We start from the raw sequence: 17883 nt of genomic DNA, 5'->3' as shown, positions 1-17883 counted from the left end.
TGGTAACGTGGAAAACCAGTCAGCTGACTTACAGTTGCATCAAGTAAGTGACAGAAACCTTCAGTGGTCAACCACATACTTCTAGCACAGGTCACATGTTGAGCAGGAAACCAGAGTTAGAGCCTGAATTTCTTTCAAATACAATCATAACTCCTCAGACTTGGAGCAGATCTGCTGTTCCCCTTTGTAACCTGTGCAATGTAGGACTGTAACTTTTATGGTACTGTGTCTCGAAAGATCACAATGCTTCGGGGAAGCAAAATGGGCTTTATGTGTTTGAGATAGTACAGGTGTACCAAAGTGTAACAAATTTGTGTGTTAGCATTCATGGAAAAATTGTTAACTTCTGCCCGTGCTCCTAAATTACTGCTGGGAGTAAGCAAATACAATGCATACACTGCACTAATAGTGTTTCTGTTTCCAAAGAAGCAATTAAAGCATTTCTCCCTGGATTCCTAAAGGCTTGGCTTCTAACAGAAAAAGACATATTGATGCCTGTTCAGAGTTGGCATTACACACTGAAAATGATTTGAACCTGACAGAGTCAGCATGTGGGACAGTGGGGAAGCTGAAGTAAAAGCATGGAGTGGCAAGCAGAGAGGTGAAAATCACAGACTGCTCTGAAGGGAAAGAGCCCACATGCTGCAAACACTCCATGTGGGTGTCTAGGGCATATGTTATCACTGAAGCAAATGTCATCAATTATGTTACAGCTGAGCACTGTTTGAGGAGCAGCGCTGAAGGTTTCTCTTGAAATGAGAACTTTGCACTGTGGATAACGATAACCATGAACGGGAACAGCTGGGTCAAGATCTTTGCTTCATCTGGCCCACTTTCCAAAGTATTCTTTTACTGCACTTCTAATAACCAAGAATGGAATTTTATCGATATGAACCTTTCTATTTTTTATCTTGAAATTCCTTGATGTTTTCTGTTGCACCATTCGTTCTGTTACTCTGTTGAACAAACTTTTCGGCACTTTAATGAAATGTTCCTCAATTTCCCATTTTCAAGTTGCTTTCTCTCTCACACTGTTTTCAAACACATTCTCAACAGTGCTTAATGTTTTAGACTTAAAATTCAATAGATCATCTGCTCCCTTTGCCTGATAGATAAAAGTTACATTTGTTGTTTTCCAATCGTATGAAGATCATCTGGGTCTGTTGAATTCTGAAATATGCCGGTAGGTAGAGTACTATGATTGAAGCCAGGTCTTTCACTGTCATGAGGTGTTATAGCCAAGCACCTCAATTACTTTTAGCTTCAACAAACTTCACCATGCCCTGCTTAGTGAGCATAACAATGTCAGCCAGCTGGACTTCAAACAATGAATTCCCTGATTGGGATGATTAAACCGATCCAATCAGGGAGCCTTGGCTGACATAAAAAGATGAATTTCAGGGATATTGAGGCCTGGGAATGACATCGTGAGAGGCAGTGCAATTGTCAAATACTACACATTTGTAAATAAAGGGGATTGCTGATGGGATACTCGTCTCCGAAGAGTTATTCCACCCTGGTGATTTTAGATTAGGACATGCAGGATTAGTAGCTTATTTTAGTAACATGCCTATGAACATTTAGAATATATGTAGTCATTTTATCTATTAGGCGTGCATGGTTAAATTTAGCTTTCACATAAAGTATTTTAAGGAGTGTTTCTTTTTTATTTTACCCATATTTGGATTGTGGACTAAAATTGGGAAAGGACTGCTTTAAACCAAGATATGTGGAAGGAATTGTTGGGTATTTAAAAAGAAGTTACTGTGGCTTATTGCGAGTGGTGTTTACATTGTTGCTTTGTTCCAATAGCGAAGGGAGAAGTTTAAGATGCCATAACAGCATTGGCATGTATTCTGAGCAAACTTTGCCCTGATAATAAAATGTGAGGCTGGATGAACACAGCAGCATCTCAGGAGCACAAAAGCTGACGTTTCGGGCCTAGACCCTTCATTAGAGAGGGGGATGGGGAGAGGGAACTGGAATAAATAGGGAGAGAGGGGGAGGCAGACCGAAGATGGAGAGAAAAGAAGATAGGTGGAGAGGAGAGTATAGGTGGGGAGGTAGGGAGGGGATAGGTCAGTCCAGGGGAGACACACATGTCAAGGAGGTGGGACGAGATTAGTAGGTAGGAGATGGGGGTGCGGCTTGGGGTGGGAGGAAGGGATGGGTGAGAGGAAGAACCGGTTAGGGAGGCAGAGACAGGTTGGACTGGTTTTGGGATGCAGTGGGTGGGGGGGAAGAGCTGGGCTGGTTGTGTGGTGCAGTGGGGGGAGGGGACGAACTGGGCTGGTTTAGGGATGCAGTAGGGGAAGGGGAGATTTTGAAACTGGTGAAGTCCACATTGATACCATTAGGCTGCAGGGTTCCCAGGCGGAATATATAGTTTACTGATTGGTTTTTGTAGATTGTAGATTGTAGAACATTACAGCACAGTACAGGCCCTTCGGCCCTCGATGTGGTGCCGACCTGTCATACCGAACTCAAGCCCATCTAACCTACACTATTCCATGTACGTCCATATGCTTATCCAATGACGACTTAAATGTACCTAAAGTTTGTGCAGTCAAGACTGGTAATGTAAGGCATCAGCATGACAACTGTTTTCTCTGCGGCCCCAGGCAGGTGGACAGTTTGTATATGAACAATACAGAGGCAGAAGCAAGAGATATCAGCCTCTCTCTCCCTGTCACATAGATGATAGTAAAATATAGGATACATGTGGTAGTTTGATCGTAGAGTAGGATAATAGGCCAGTACAACATCATGGGCCAAAGGGCCTGTACTGTGCTGTACTGTTCTATGTTCTATATCACTGAAAGATAGCCTCCTATTCTCTCCCAGCATTTGCTGTAAGCCATTGACTGTAAACAGTGGCTGAAAACTGAACACTTCTTATATCAACTGCCTTATGCCTTCAGCAAAGAACTGAGAGAATGGAGAAGTAAGAAGTCAAAGATTGGAAAGGCTTGGAGCATACTGGATTGTTAAGGGTCTTGGCAAGGCAAAGGCTGAGAGGATGTTTCCCCTCGTGGAAGAGTCCAGGATTTGAGATCATTGTCCCAGCATATAGGGTCACCAATTTAAGATTGAGATGAGGATGACTTTGTTCTCTCAGAGGATTGTGAGTCTGTGGAACTCCTTGCCACTGAGAGCTAAGGGGGCAGAGCCCTTGCGTATCTTTAAAGCTGAGATAGACAGATACTTGATCAGCCAGGGAATTAAAGGATGTGGGGGACAAGCAGGATTGCATACGTGAGGAATGTCAGATCAGCCGTGATCTTATTGAACGGCAGAGTAGGCTCAAGGGACCAAATGGCTTACTTTTGTTTGTATTTCCTCTATTGGAAGAAACAAACCTGAAAATTGGTGCTAATGAACCGTGTTTCCCTAGAACTTGTCACTCCATTTATAGAATTTTTGTTTATTTGTTTATCTGTGTCAGTCTGCATGTATGTATACACATTTACGAATGGGATAGAGCTTAGGCCAACAGAGATAGAAGATGATCATTCATATTCTGTTGTCCTGTTATTAGAAATGACTAATTTGCAATAAATTGTATTTTCTTGTTATGTACGAAAATCTGGTTAGACTTCTCTGTTAATCTGAGTCTGTCAAATAGGTATATTGGGGAGCTTTGAATAATTCAATTAAATCTTTAATTCTTGTGATGTACCTGGAAGTTGTGGGGCTTGAATATCTGTGCATATTCCTTCCCAAGTGGGCCACGACAGTATAAAGATTCAAATTGGCCATCCATACAGGGTTCTTGACGTTACAGGTTGAAATATCACCAAAATTGCTTCTGAACTAAGAACAGATTGCGGTTACCACTTCTGCTAGCTTAGATGTACTAAACTGTTTCACTATTTTTCTACTGATAGTAACAAACAGTACACCACTTACAAATTCCGTGTCAATGCATTCAGGTTTATAAGCTTTTGTGATACCAAACATTGTAAATGCACTAACGATCCCTCAATATTTGTTTAAAAAATTGAGTATTTATTGCACAGAAGGAAATCACTCTGCTCATTATATCTGTGTTTTTGTGAAACAAAAGACTAATCTCACTTTTCAGCTCACAGCCCTGTAGATTGCAGCACCACAAACGTATATTAAAGATTTTTCCCTTAAATGTGATGAGTGTTTCTGCCCTTTCAGACAGCAAATTCTGCATGCTGACTACCATCTGGGTGATAAGAATTCTCCTCAACTCTCCTCTGACAGTATTTATTTTTAGTGGGAGATTTGAACACCTGGGTGGCTCAAAGATCATGATATGAGGATTCTGTATTCTACTTGCATCAGACCTTTACAAACATGAAGGGAAATTAAGATTAAACTAGGAAACCAGAGTAATTACATGAAGTTAAGCTTGTACTTTACATCTGGTTGAGTAAATCCTTTTGTTTCCTAGGAGGTAACAAGAACTGCAGATACTGGAAGTCGGAGTCGATACAGTGTGGAGCTGGATGAACACAGCAGGTCAGGCAGCATCAGAGGAGCAAGAAAGTTGGCATCTCAGGTTCAAAACATCGACTTTCCTGTTCGTCTGATGCTGCCTGACCTACCGTTCTTCTGCATCCACAGACTATCGGCTCCTTACTTTTCTGTTGCTTCCATTCTTCTAAGACTTTTTCTGACCAAAAGAGACAAAGAAGGTCATCTCAACGACTTGAGTTTCCCTCCTTTGTGACTTTTCCTACTGTTTCCATCAGCTGTTGTAAACTCCATACTTTAAATCTATGCCCTCTGCTTACTAACCGCTCTACCAAGGGAAATGTACCCTTCCGATCTGCTCTATCTGGGTGACACATGATGTTATGCACTTTAATTAAATTTCTGTGTAGCACCCTATGTTCTAAAGAAAATACTTCCAGGCTATCCAATCTTTGTATATAGCCAATATGATCAGTTTCTGGAAAAATCTTCATAACTCACCTTTCTGTGCTTTCTTTAGTTTGAAGACATCCTTCTGATAATGCAAAGACGAAAACTGAATACAGTTCCGAAGCTGTGACCTAATGAGTATTTTATACATCTCATAGGATAACTGCACTGTTCCTTTATTCAATGCCCTGATCAGAATATAGCACATAAGTCTTCCTAACATTGTATCTGACATTAGCATGCAGATTTCTATAGATATATGCTCCAAGAGCCAGCTTCTCAGTTTCCCAGCATTTGTTGTGTAATGCCTTCCCTTGTTTATCTTCTCCAAAATGTGTTAGTTCACACTTCTTTGGATTTAATTCTATTTTCCACTTTCCTGATCAACAACCAAGATGATATCATCCTGTAGCCTCATCACAATTTCATGACCAATATTCGTATCATCTGAAAAAAAGATAAATTTTCTGCGTACCACTCTCCCAGACAGCATATTCCCAATTTCCAACATCTCCTAGGAGAAGAGAAAATTTCCACAAAGCCCCTGTAAACCTCCTGCCCTTCATCTTAAAAAAATGTCACCTTTGTTACCCACTGTTGATGACCTTTATCATCTCATACATTTCAATCAGGTCACACTTCAGCCTTCTGTGCTCTGAAAAAACAGCCCAAATCTGTCCTGCTCCACTTCATAGCTGAACAGCTCGATCCCAGGCAGCAACCCGATGAGTCTCCTTTGTTCCCTTCCAGTGCAATCACATGCTTCCAATAGCATGCTGGCTGGAACTGCACACAGTACTCCTGCTGGAGCCTAACCAAAATCCTGTAGAGTTCAAACAAAACCTTCCTGCTCATGTACCTTCTAGACTACCCTCTAAACCTATACTGCCAGCCTCAAGGATATGTGAACAAACACACCAAGATCTCTCTGCTCCTGTGATCTTCCTCATGTTCTATTCTTCATTGAGTACTCCCCTCGTTACTTCTTTCAAAGTGCATCACCTTGCATGATCAGGGTTAATTTCTATCTGCCACTGATCTGCTCATCCAACCAATCTGTTTAGGTTCTTCTGTAATCACTGAATTTAGCGAGTTTTGAGAATATTTGTATTATATTCTATTATAAATAGAAAGTGGGACATAACACCAGCGCTTCATCGGAGGCTCACTGATGATGTTACCTAGAATGGTGACGAAACGTCTGAAAACTAACCTTCCAGCTCAGCAAACAAACTCACATCCAGAATCACTGAATTTCTTATTCACCGTCAACCACTCCATTAATCTTTGTGCCTTCTGCAAACTTACTAATCATTTCCTCCACATTCTCATCTACATTGTTTGTGTATAGTCATGGACAATAAGTGACTCAGCACTGATCCTTGTGGTGCACCACTGTACACTGTAACACAATCATACAAATCGCCTTCCATCACCACTCTGCCAGTGTTCTACCACTAGGCCAATTGTGGATCTATCTTGGCAAGTTACCCTGGATCCCATGTGCTCTCTTATCAGTCTCCCACATGGGACCTTGTCAGAGGTTTTGCTGAAATCCAATTAAAGTACATCAACTGTGCTGCCCTCATTGACACATCTGATCATTGTTCCTGCAAAAGACAACAAGGAGCTGATAGATTTGGAGCAAAAGGACAACTTGACCAACATTTTGATAGGGTCCCATAGTTCCTTTCGTTCAGGGTTGGCCCTGTCAGGGTATACTGTCTCTGGTGCACTGTCAGTCGTGTTGGAGGGGTAGGGGATTGATGCAGTAAATGACAATGAGTTGGAAGGACATTGAAGGCAACAATGAGATGGTAAGTGAATGAGTCTTGGAGGAAGGTAGGTGTAGCAGCAGAGACAGAGTGAATGTGAAGGAGCAGAAAGAAGATGGTGGTCTGGTTTTATGGCTTTCTTTGGCAGAAAAAAAAGGTGGTCTTTCCCTGCACCAACCTCCAGGACCCCAAGGCTGAAAAACAGGACACTGATTTCCCTTTGCCTGCCATGTTTGGGGTAATTGTCAAAAAACCATGCAGGCTGGCTCTAGGCTGCCAACACTTTATCAGGAACTACCTGGGGACTTTTCCAGAAATCGAGAGTTAACAATGTTTTAAATAAAGTCAGTTCTGCTATAACGTGTGTTCTGGCAACACAAATTGTCTGTAACATGACTGACAAATAGGGGAACGCTATTTCTGAAACGCTAATTTGTGTTGGCTAGGACACAATTCCATGGACGAGTGTGCAATAACAGCTTTTAAAGATTGTTATTTAAGGTGGAAATTTAAGAGGCTGATTGCAGCCATGGAGGGGGATAAGGACAGTGTCCTTCAATTCTGGAAGAGCTTTAACGTCAAGAATGCAATTGATATCATTGTTGGGGCCTACAGTAACATCAGTAAGGTCTGCTTTACACAGTTTGGCAGAAGCTTATCACAGAATGTTTCCAAGACTTTAAAGGCTTCGATCTTTCGGAGGAGCTCCCAAGAATCAAAGAACATAGTGTTGATCTTGCAAAGAAAGTTCAATTTGAAGATGTGGAGAGTGATGATGTTGAAGAGCTGCTTGAGCCCCACTGTGAAAACCTCTCTAACCGCTGATCTACAAGAACTTGTTACTGAGGGAGAAGTAGAAGCTGGAGGTGAAGAAGATGAAGTTCAGAATGCAGGACCATAATAGCCTTCCATTTCTGTTTTGTCTTCTATCTAGAGGGAAATTGCAGTATCAGCTCTTAGAGGACAATGATTACAATGCAAAACGCAGCAGGTTATCAGTTTGAGGGATAAGATCTTATTTGGCACCCTATGAACGACTTCTTCATAATAGACGAAAAAATGGTAAATAAGCAAAAGCTGGATGTCATTTTTAAGCCAACTCCCAAGAAGCAGTCAGAAGACAATGATCCACAGCCATCCATTTCTGGATGAACTATTTTTCACCCTGACCCTGCAACCACAACTGCACCTGAAAGTAATGATGATGATGATGACCCTCAGCCCCTCCAATAACAGCAGAGCAACCTCAAAACCTCCTCCCTCATCAAGTCATCTCAACGTTTTCTCAAGGTAAAGTGTTAAATTTACTTTTAATATTAGATGCGAGTTAAACATTTATTCAATCTGTGTGATCATTTGTGTTCAACTTTTGAGTGATTTTTGAGCGATTTTGTGTGATATCTTTTGGTGGCCTGCTGCAACCCCAATATTCCCACAGGCTCTGTTATTTCTCCGGCACGATTTTCTATAATGAGATGTTGCATAGGAACACAACTGTTGCATTATAACAGAACTGACTGTATGGGGCTGGCACTGGGGCAGGAGGGGATCTCAGGAGATTCTGACAGTGGTGAGCACTCTGCTTGCAGCAAGTGAGAGAATCAGGCTAGTATCAGATGTGCAAGGCATCATGAGACGTAGCACATAGTTAATGAGGTGAGCTTGGGATAATATCCTTTGTGAAAGTAGCTGAAAATGACAATTCATTGACATCAGGTAAGGTTCAGCCCAATGTCCTGATTCGATCAAACCAGTGACATCTTTGTGAACAACCTCCAGTGAAGTGAACGGCGAACATCACTCCTTGCTGCTGATTGCAAAATGTGCATCTTTACATCAGTGGCAGGGATATAAACAGGTTCCTATTGGGAGCCCATTCACAAGTTGGAACACAATGCAGGGCAATGTAAAAGAGCTGTTCATTAGTGCAGGAAACATTTGCTTGTTGGACCTTCAAAATTATACCCCTGTACAAGATCACACTCATTTCTACAAACATTTGTAAGTCAAACGTTCATAAATGGGGGACCTCCTGCAGATTGGGAACCAACATATTTTTGATTGATTTCACTGCAGAAAATGTGCGCCAATGATTAAAGGTAAGTAGCTGTTGAAGACTGTAATTTCCTTTGTGTCTTTGATACATTGCTTCAGTAAAGTATTCACTTCCTGCTCCACAGAAATGAGGTTTATGCCTGAGTTGAGCTTTGTAGCCACCTTTTCGCAAAATGGACTCATCATCAAGGTGAAGTCATAGTCCAGCCGGACCTCTCATGAGAGACAAACAAACCGGGTGTTGGTTTAACCTGAGGGACACCATGCCACAGGCAAGTGGAGAGGTTGAGAAGGGCAGTCCTTCATGGTAACTTCAGCCAGTGTGGGAGTTGAACCTACAATGTTGGCATCACTCTGTGTCTCAAACCAGCTCTCTAAGCTAACCAGCCCACAGTCACTAACAATGGGAAAGAGAATCGTCTCTAGTTATTAAATTGTTTAATGTACTTTATTATCTCCCTTTTGATTGGGTGACTTATCTTACAGTAAGCGACAAATTCTCATGAGAAAATTCAGAAAGTCATTTAGTTTGTTTGGTTAAAAGCTATATTTAATGCAATACATTTACTACACAAGTAGACATAATAACAGGCTGACATGATGTTGTTCACGATATCAATTTTTCAGGTTTTTAAAGTTTTTTTATATCAATGAAAGCATTGTTTCATTTGTATTATGTACGTGTATATTTCAGATATCACTACAGTTCAGATCACAGGGTTGTTGCCAGATAAGTTTAGGTTCTAGGCTGGTTATGATGCTTCGTATGGTAGAATAACTTAGTTGGCACTCGCTGTGTTGGTTAACATGAAGAAAAGTGTTGTCTATGGATGTTGTTAGAAGATGGTGGCATCCAGACAGCCATTCATGGGGAGCAGTTGTATTCTCATCTTTGCCATGAAAGGCGTGGGTTCAAGTTCCACCGGAAGATACAGGAGCAGAATGAGCCAATCAGCCCACTGGTTCCCCTGCAGTAACTTGTGCACAAAATCTAGGTTAATAACCCAGTGCAGCACAAGTTCCAGAGGTTGGAGATGTTGACTTTTTGTTAAGGTGTTAAGACTAGGTTCTGCTCATTCAAGTAGATAAAAGCTGATGTGCGTATCGCCTCCAGCGGGGTATCTGTACCTGATGCGGCAATGCTTATTTTATCTCCTGCAACATAAGGAGTAGATGTAGTTAGTTTTGAAGAATCCAACCAAGTGATTTTGCAGGTCAATGTTGTATACAAACATTGTATTCAGTTAGGTTGCATTAGGTTACAAAGAGCAATAAAGGCAGTTGCCAATTTATGAACGTTCAACACATGAATGCTTTTGGATTTGATTTATTGTTGTCACTTTTACCTAAGTAGAATGAAAAGTTTTGTTTTGAAAGCAGTACTGGCAGATTATAGCATACAGATCAAAAGATGATTGAACAGAAGGAGGCATACAAGGTTACAGCTGCACAGAAGGTGCACAAAAGCATGACCAACATGAAATTTGACTTAGGTTTTAAAATGTGGAACAGTTGTAAGAAATGTGAGAGTAAGATCTGCTTCAGAGAGCTCACAAAGAGTTATCCAGTATCAGCGCCATCTTGAATCTTACTTAACATTCATAATCTCATAACGGGGGTGGGGGGTAATTTTAAAGACCTGACATATGAACATTTCTTATTGTTATGAAGGCTCCTTTACATCATCTTACATCATGCTCCAACTTGTACACAAATCGATTTGCAACCAGAATCCACAACAGAACTAGTTAACAGCTCGGCAGCTGCCTGTGAGGTGCTGAATAATTGCTTGATAGTGGCAGGATCATTGTGCAAAGTAAATTAATGGGTCACATGTATTTCCAAAGAGAGAAATAATGTTACGTTTGTGTTGTCAATAATAAAGGTTCCCTGGTCCTGTACTGCACCCCACATCCACAACTCCCCCTCTTTCCTAGATAACAAAGTGTGGGGCTGGATGAACACAGCAGGCCAAGCAGCATCTTAGGAGCACAAAAGCTGACGTTTTAGGCCTAGACCCTTCATCTGAAAAGAAGGGTCAAGGCCCAAAACGTCAGCTTTTGTGCTCCTCTGATGCTGCTTGGCCTGCTGAGTTCATCCAGCTCTACACTTTGTTATCTCAGATTGTCCAGCATCTGCAGTTCCCATTATCTCTGGCAATGTGTTGCGTCTTCTTTTAGCAGCCTCAGCTTTCTTCGGTCTCAGGCAAAACGTATTGGTGTTTTGTTTCGTCTTACCTGGACACTGATTTTGCCCCATTCCCCTAACTCCATCCCAGCTCTCACAACCAAGCAGAGCAGCTGGAGCTCAGCACTGGAAGGTCAGTGCTGTTCTTTGGAAAATTATGTGTTGCATTTGCAATTTCTTGCTACATGCTCCTGGTGTACAGTAAAAGCACTGAAATGGAAAATCTCTGTCCGTAGCTGGACACAATGTTGGATGGATTGCCAAGTTAGGTTTAATAATTTTAAAAGGGTTAAGTTGCAGTTGAATGTCTTATCCATTTTCAAATTGGTTTGGTTCATAAGTTTGAAAATTCCTTGCTCCTGTGATATTGGTGCTCAAACATAGCTTACTCTAGGTGACGTGTAATGTGCAGAATTGAAATCATTCCGCTGAGTGTCATGCGTTCTCATTTTATAACAATATTCATAACTACTTCATGCAAATTTCTGGTTTCACTTTTTTTTTGGATTTTATCCATTCATGAGATGTGAATGTTGCTTTATTGCAATCCCCAGTTGCCTAGGCGATGGTGAGCTGTCCTGTTGAACTGCTGCAGTCCATGTGATGTAAGTAGACCCACAATGCCATCAAGGGAGGGAATTCCAGCATTTTAGCCCAGTGACACTGAAGGGGCAGCGATATATTTCCAACTCAGGATGGGTGAGTGGCTTGGAGGGAAATTGCAGGGGGTGGTGTTCCCATACATCTGCTGCCCTTGTCCTTCTAGACTTTGGATATTCTACCTGACAGCTTTAGTAAGACTTTCAGTATGATACAAGCTTTTTTAGTATGTTTTCAATGTTGTTTTGATATCCTGCTCTGGTTCAGCAGCCTCTTTAATTGCTTCCTGCTGCTCTTACTATAACTGACTAGTTCTGTGTGCTTTAATTAGCTGAATATTTCAAGATACACTCACAATTCTCTGACTAGGTTTTATCATTCTTCTCTTTGGATGACAGTGGATTTTGTAGAACTGATATTTTTTCCTCAGTGGATGATCATTGCTGACATATTATGAAACACAATTGCTCATCTCCAACAACCATGGTAATTTTGATGAAATCCAGACTCGCAGCATGGTATATTTTGTGCTTATGTCCAGCAGGGACATTTGAGATGCTTTGGGTAGGTTCACTGCTGCCAATCCTTCTTATTGGCATCAATCTAAGTCACTGAGAGCAACTGGAGAAGGATGCCTGCATAAAGTCTTCGACAGAAGGTAACTTTAGCTTTACTACACAGAATGAGTCTACTCCATGCAGGTACTTCCCAGGGTTACAAACTCATTCTGTACAAGAGTCCATTCACAAATTGACTTGTATGCAAGTTGGAACAAAATGCAGGACAATGCAGAGCAGTCATTTTTAAGTGCAGGAGCTGTTAGTACGTCGGATCTTTAAAACTACATCACTTATGGGATCATGATCGTATGCATGAAGTTCATGCGTCAGACAATTGTAAATGCTGTATTACCTAACTAGTTACAATACATCTGAGTTAAACAAAAATCACTACACAGATATATTAAGTTGGACTTGGGAGTAGGTACACATTACTGTTAGCTACATCAAAATTAGCACAAGAACAACAATTGTTATTACACAATTCTGACAAAACGTTAACTCTGATTTAGCTCCACAGGTGCTGCCAGATCTGCTGAGCTTCTTCAGCAGCTTCTGTTTTTTTTCTGATTTCCAGCATCCTCACTTATTTCAGTTTTTAACTGGTAATGCACAAACTGGTTAACTCTACCCACAGATAACAAAGTGTGGGGCTGGATGAGGTCAAGCAGCATCTCAGGAGCACAAAAGCTGAAGTTTTGGGCCTAGACCCCTCATCAGAGAGGGGGATGGGGAGAGGATTTTACCCACAAACAGTTCTTTATAATCAGATGGGTGGAGTTTATCTCATGATACCATTTAACCCTTTAAGATACAGCACCTTAAAGGGCCAGATGCACCCCAAAGACTGATCGAGTATTGCAGTAGTGACAATGCTATCACTTTATAAAAAGTTATTTTCTCCCTTTTTTTGAAGACAGGTTGGAAGGCAGAGATGAAAAATTTGCTATTTAAAAATCGCTTGATAAATGGTTTGGAAGGTCTTGTTTTTTTCTTAATCATCTAAATGGGTGTGGCTAGCTCTCACAGATTCAAATTTCTGGGTTTTGGTCTTGTTTTCAGGAACGTCAGAACATATTAGAATCTCAAAAGAATTGGAAGCTTCAGTAAATTTCTCTTGGCTGCTAGTGTCTCTGAACTTTCTCTTGATGTATTTCCTCCTAGATTAGAGAACTCCATGTGAGAGTCGTTTTGCCAAGGGGTGTGTTTATGGGATGTTACTATCTTGGAATAGCTAATTATTAATAATTACTTTATCTATTATTCCATTAAGTTTCCAATCTGTTGTTATTCTAAATTCCACCTTCTTTGGTTGTATTTTAACTGCAGTGTTTAAGTAAATTGTGCCTTGCTTAACATCGAGCATTGTGACTCTATATTACATCTGAAACACATTGCAATTGCTTTTAAAATAAGAAAAAGTTAGGGTCTAGTTTACCTTCTCAAAATAATTTTGAGGAGATCTGATTTGTTCCAAGACGTGGTAAAGGGCTCTTCAAGACAAGTCTTTCGCAGGTCACTGCATGGGATTAAGTCAATGTTTAGATCGTTATACTAAGGAGCATAGGAACAGAAGAAGGTCATTCAGCCCATCAAGCCAGATTGCTATAGTGAGATCATGTTTTATCTATGTCCAGGCTCTAAACGCCTGAATTTAACCCATATCCTTTAAGACCTTTACTTATCAAAAGTTCATCTATCTTAGATTTAAAATTATCAACTGATCCAGCTTCCACTGTCATTTGAGAAAGAGAGTTCCAAACATCTACAACCCGTTGTGTGTAGAAGTGTCCCCTAACGTCTCTCCTGGATGGTCTGGCATTAATTCTCAGACTATGACGCCTAGTTCTAGATTCCCCAACCAATGGGAATAGTTTATCTTTATCTACCCTGTCTTTTCCTGCTAATATCTTGAGTACTTTAATCAGGCCATCTCTCAACCTTCTAAATTCTCAAGAAAACAGGCCTAAATTTGTGTAACCTCTCCTCATAAATTGACCTCTAGTGCCTGGGTATCGTTAAGACTACATTGTACTCCCTTCAAGGCCAACGGATTGGCCACACTAAATTGCCCAGTGTTCAGGGCTGTGTAGACTAGACAGGTTATGGGGGATGGGTCTGGGTGGGATGCTGTGAGAGTTGGTGTTGACTTGCTGGGCCAAAGGTCCTGTTTTCACACTGTAGGAAGCCTAGGCCTAAGAGTCTAAGTCTAAGGTAAAGTCACCATCATTCTAATCTCTCACTAGAGCGACAGAGAGAGATAAATGGTGATGTCTTAACCTGAGGGTCACCACACCTCAGTGAGGGAGAGGTTGAGAAGGCGTGTCCTCATGGTAACCTCAGTTGGTGTGTGAATTGAACTAGCCGTACAAGTTAACCAAACCCCTGGCATAAGGCCAGCATATCCTTCCTACTAAAACATTTTCCCTTCATGAGATTTCCTAGGTCTCTGTTCTCTCCTATCGGGGCCTATTATCATCTTGCATGCAGCAGCTCAAGGAAATAGTCATAAACAAGATGGACCTCAGAAGCCTAGGCATTATTCCCTGCAGCCATCCTCATACGCTCAGTCGATTGGAGTGACCAGAGAAAACATGGCAAGGACATTGATACAAAGGAAATCCTCTCTGCTGAACTCTCCCTTGTTCTCAATCTTGAATATCACCTGATTCTATATAGAATGGCACAGCAATTTACCTCAACAAGTTAGATGCATCTTACTTCAAATAGTTTTTGAATGCTCCAGATATCAAAAAGCCATTTACAATTTTCTAACATTGCAGAGACAAACAACATAATTTAATTTTGCTTCCTACAGATGATGAAACAATGAAATTAGTGATGCAGCCCAACAAAAGGCACAAAGACATGGAAAATCACCAAATGACAATATATTAGAAATTGTTCCAAATTCCCACATTGAACAGTAGCAAACCTGAAATTGTCCAAACTGGCGCATTTCGAATTAAAGCCTCTTGTCATTTATTTCCAGTTTTTAGCCCCTTCCTTACAATCATATTTTCTTGATGGAAGTTATAGAACATAGAACAATACAAGACAGGAACTGGTCCTTTGGCCCACAATGTTATTCCGACCATGATGCCAAATTAAACTAATCCCAGCTTGCTGCCCTTGGTCCATATCCCTCCATTCCTTGCATATTCATGTGCTTGTCTAAAAGCCCCTCAAAAGCCTCTGCTGTACCTGCCTGCACCACTAGTCAGTGGTGCATTTCAGACTCCTACCACTCTCTGTATATAAAAACAAATTGCCCGATCAGGTTAATTCCATTTCACTTCACAGAGACTGTTCTATCAGCTAATATTCACATCAGCTGTCAGCATTTCATGCCCCTATACTGTATTTAAGCTCTGTGCTCAGCTTTAAACCTTTATCTATAGCTTAGACTCTCTCCAGTAGCTCCCAATAAAAACAGGGCAATATTTCAACATCAGAGTACCCCAGGAAATTTGTATTATTCCCGATGATTTCTTGGGAATAAATGCAACTTTGTAAATCTCTAGTTGTGCCTCCATTAAATAAGACAAAGGTAACTTTAAATGTTCAAGTGCTCTCACATTCCTTGTATATTCACCAGTGTAAGAGGTGACAAATTAAACTATAAACTACTGGATTTTTTTTAAATGGTGACATTTTTAATTGGATAGCCGGGCCAGCAGGTTTCACAATTGTCCCTTTCCCTCAGGAGGTGGTGGTAGAAGCGGGCTGGTTTAAAAAACTGTGGACTGACTTGATTGCTGGAGTTACAAGCCAGACCCCCCCCCCCCCCCCCCAACCCCCACGTCCCCCCAGCCTCGGGCTCTGCGGGAGAGCGAGGAAGAGCCTGGCCCAGACTTTTCAGGCTAGGCCGAGTCTCCAGGTTCTCAGTTAGTCCCGGGCACCTGAAGGAGGAGAAAGGCAGACTTAGCCTGGTGGTCTGCTTCAGTGCCCAGGTTTTCCAGCAGCCCAGCAGGCAGTGTCATCCAAGATTGACAGCCTCAAACTGGCATGACAGTCTTCTTCAGCAGAGGCTTCCAGCCCTGTATTTTAGCAGCCTGGAGTGATGGCTTCATCCTGGCTGCATCACATCCCTGGATCCTACGGGCAATTTAGTATGAGCAATCCACCTCATCTGCGCATCTTTGGACTGTGGGAGGAAGCCAGAGCATCTGAGGAAACTCACGGAGGCACATGGAAGTGTCCAACTGCATATAAACAGTCGCCTGAGGGTGGAACCACACCCAGGTCTCTGGCATTTGGGGCAGAAGTGCTAACCACTGAGTCACCATCCTGCCCCAGGGCAATGCATTCGACTCCTTGGGTATCAGTAAGGCTTTTGATCAGGTCCCTCACAGGAGACTGATAATGAAGGTGAGAGTGCAAAGGATTGAAGGAAAGATGGCAAATTGGATCTGGATAACAAAGAGTTGTATGTGTGGAAGGAAGCAGAGGTTGAAGTTATTTTGTGACTGGAAGTCTGTGTCAATGTGGTGAAGTGGTTGAATTCAACATTGAGTTCAACAATTTCACAGCATGATACCCCTCGACTTTTGTTATATCCCACTTTACCCCCCCACCCCCGCCCCACCATCTACTGTGTCTTCTTAACATTACTCTCAACAGAGTGGGTCCATTGTCTCCTCTTCACTCCAATCACTTACACCTACATTATATCTCTTTTGCTCCTTTACTACAATTAGCACGCCTACTGCCTTTTGCCCTGGGCACCCTTATGACCTATTCCACACCCTCTTTCTCCCTCACTGACAACAGCTTAGAAAACTCTACTGTCCATCCCTCTCTGTTCTGAAGAGATTCATGTCGGACTCAAAATGTTAAACCTGTTTCTCTCTAATCAAACTAGGTTGCCACATGACACCAGGGTATAGTCCAGCAGGTTTATTTGAAAATGCAAGCTTTCAGAGCTCTGTTCCTTCATCAAGCGTTGTGTCACTTCTGAGTTTGTCAACCCAGTCCGAAACCTACATCTTCACAAAGTAAGTTGCAACTCAGAAGAAAAATGGGCAGACACTAAGGATGGCTATGTGACTCTCACTGTGTCGAGTCAAAAATGCAGTGAAATGTAATTAATGGTATGGGTGCTTCAACTTGGAACACCCTCTCTCTCCTAATTTTAAAATTTAAATTAACATCATAACTTTTGCAACAAGGCTGTACTGAAGGGAGGCATGACTTCTGCTCTACTTAGGTAAACTGGGTGGTTCACTCAGCCAACCTAAAGTACTCACACACTCTGATCTGCCACCAGGAGGCCATTGTCGAACAGTAAAGCCAGACCCAACTGGCTGTAGGCTGGAGGCCCAATGTTAATCCCCTTTTATTTTCCTTTATTTGGCATTACAATTCTCTTAATGACCTGGATCTAATACCCATTACAAGTGAGTACCAATTTCCTGAACCACCTCTACCCAAATGTAACAGTGTTACACTGTTGGATATTGTAGCCTCTCTATGAAATGTTAAATGAGGGCTCTTTTTGTTTATTTCACGGGTCAGCTGATTACTTCAGTTTCCACCTTGAAGGAAGGGATGGAAATTATCCTGGTGCACTCTTATTACTTCCTCAATAAACATATTAAAAGCAGAATAAACACATATCATGTGTTTAGTTGTTAATGGTAGGACCATCCTATTCACAAAAAGAATTTTGACAAGGGCATTGAACGTATAACCTGTTGAAATTAGTTACATAACTGCCGCTTAAGTTTTCGTCATTTGTGGGACATGGGTATCTGTGGCCAGTATTCATTGCTCATCCCTCATTACATTTGAGAAGCTGGTAGTGCCTT

The sequence above is a fragment of the Stegostoma tigrinum genome, chromosome 3 (assembly GCF_030684315.1).
Source record: "Stegostoma tigrinum isolate sSteTig4 chromosome 3, sSteTig4.hap1, whole genome shotgun sequence".
NCBI classification, from domain to species: domain Eukaryota; kingdom Metazoa; phylum Chordata; class Chondrichthyes; order Orectolobiformes; family Stegostomatidae; genus Stegostoma; species Stegostoma tigrinum.
This window is presented reverse-complemented; position numbering follows the sequence as displayed.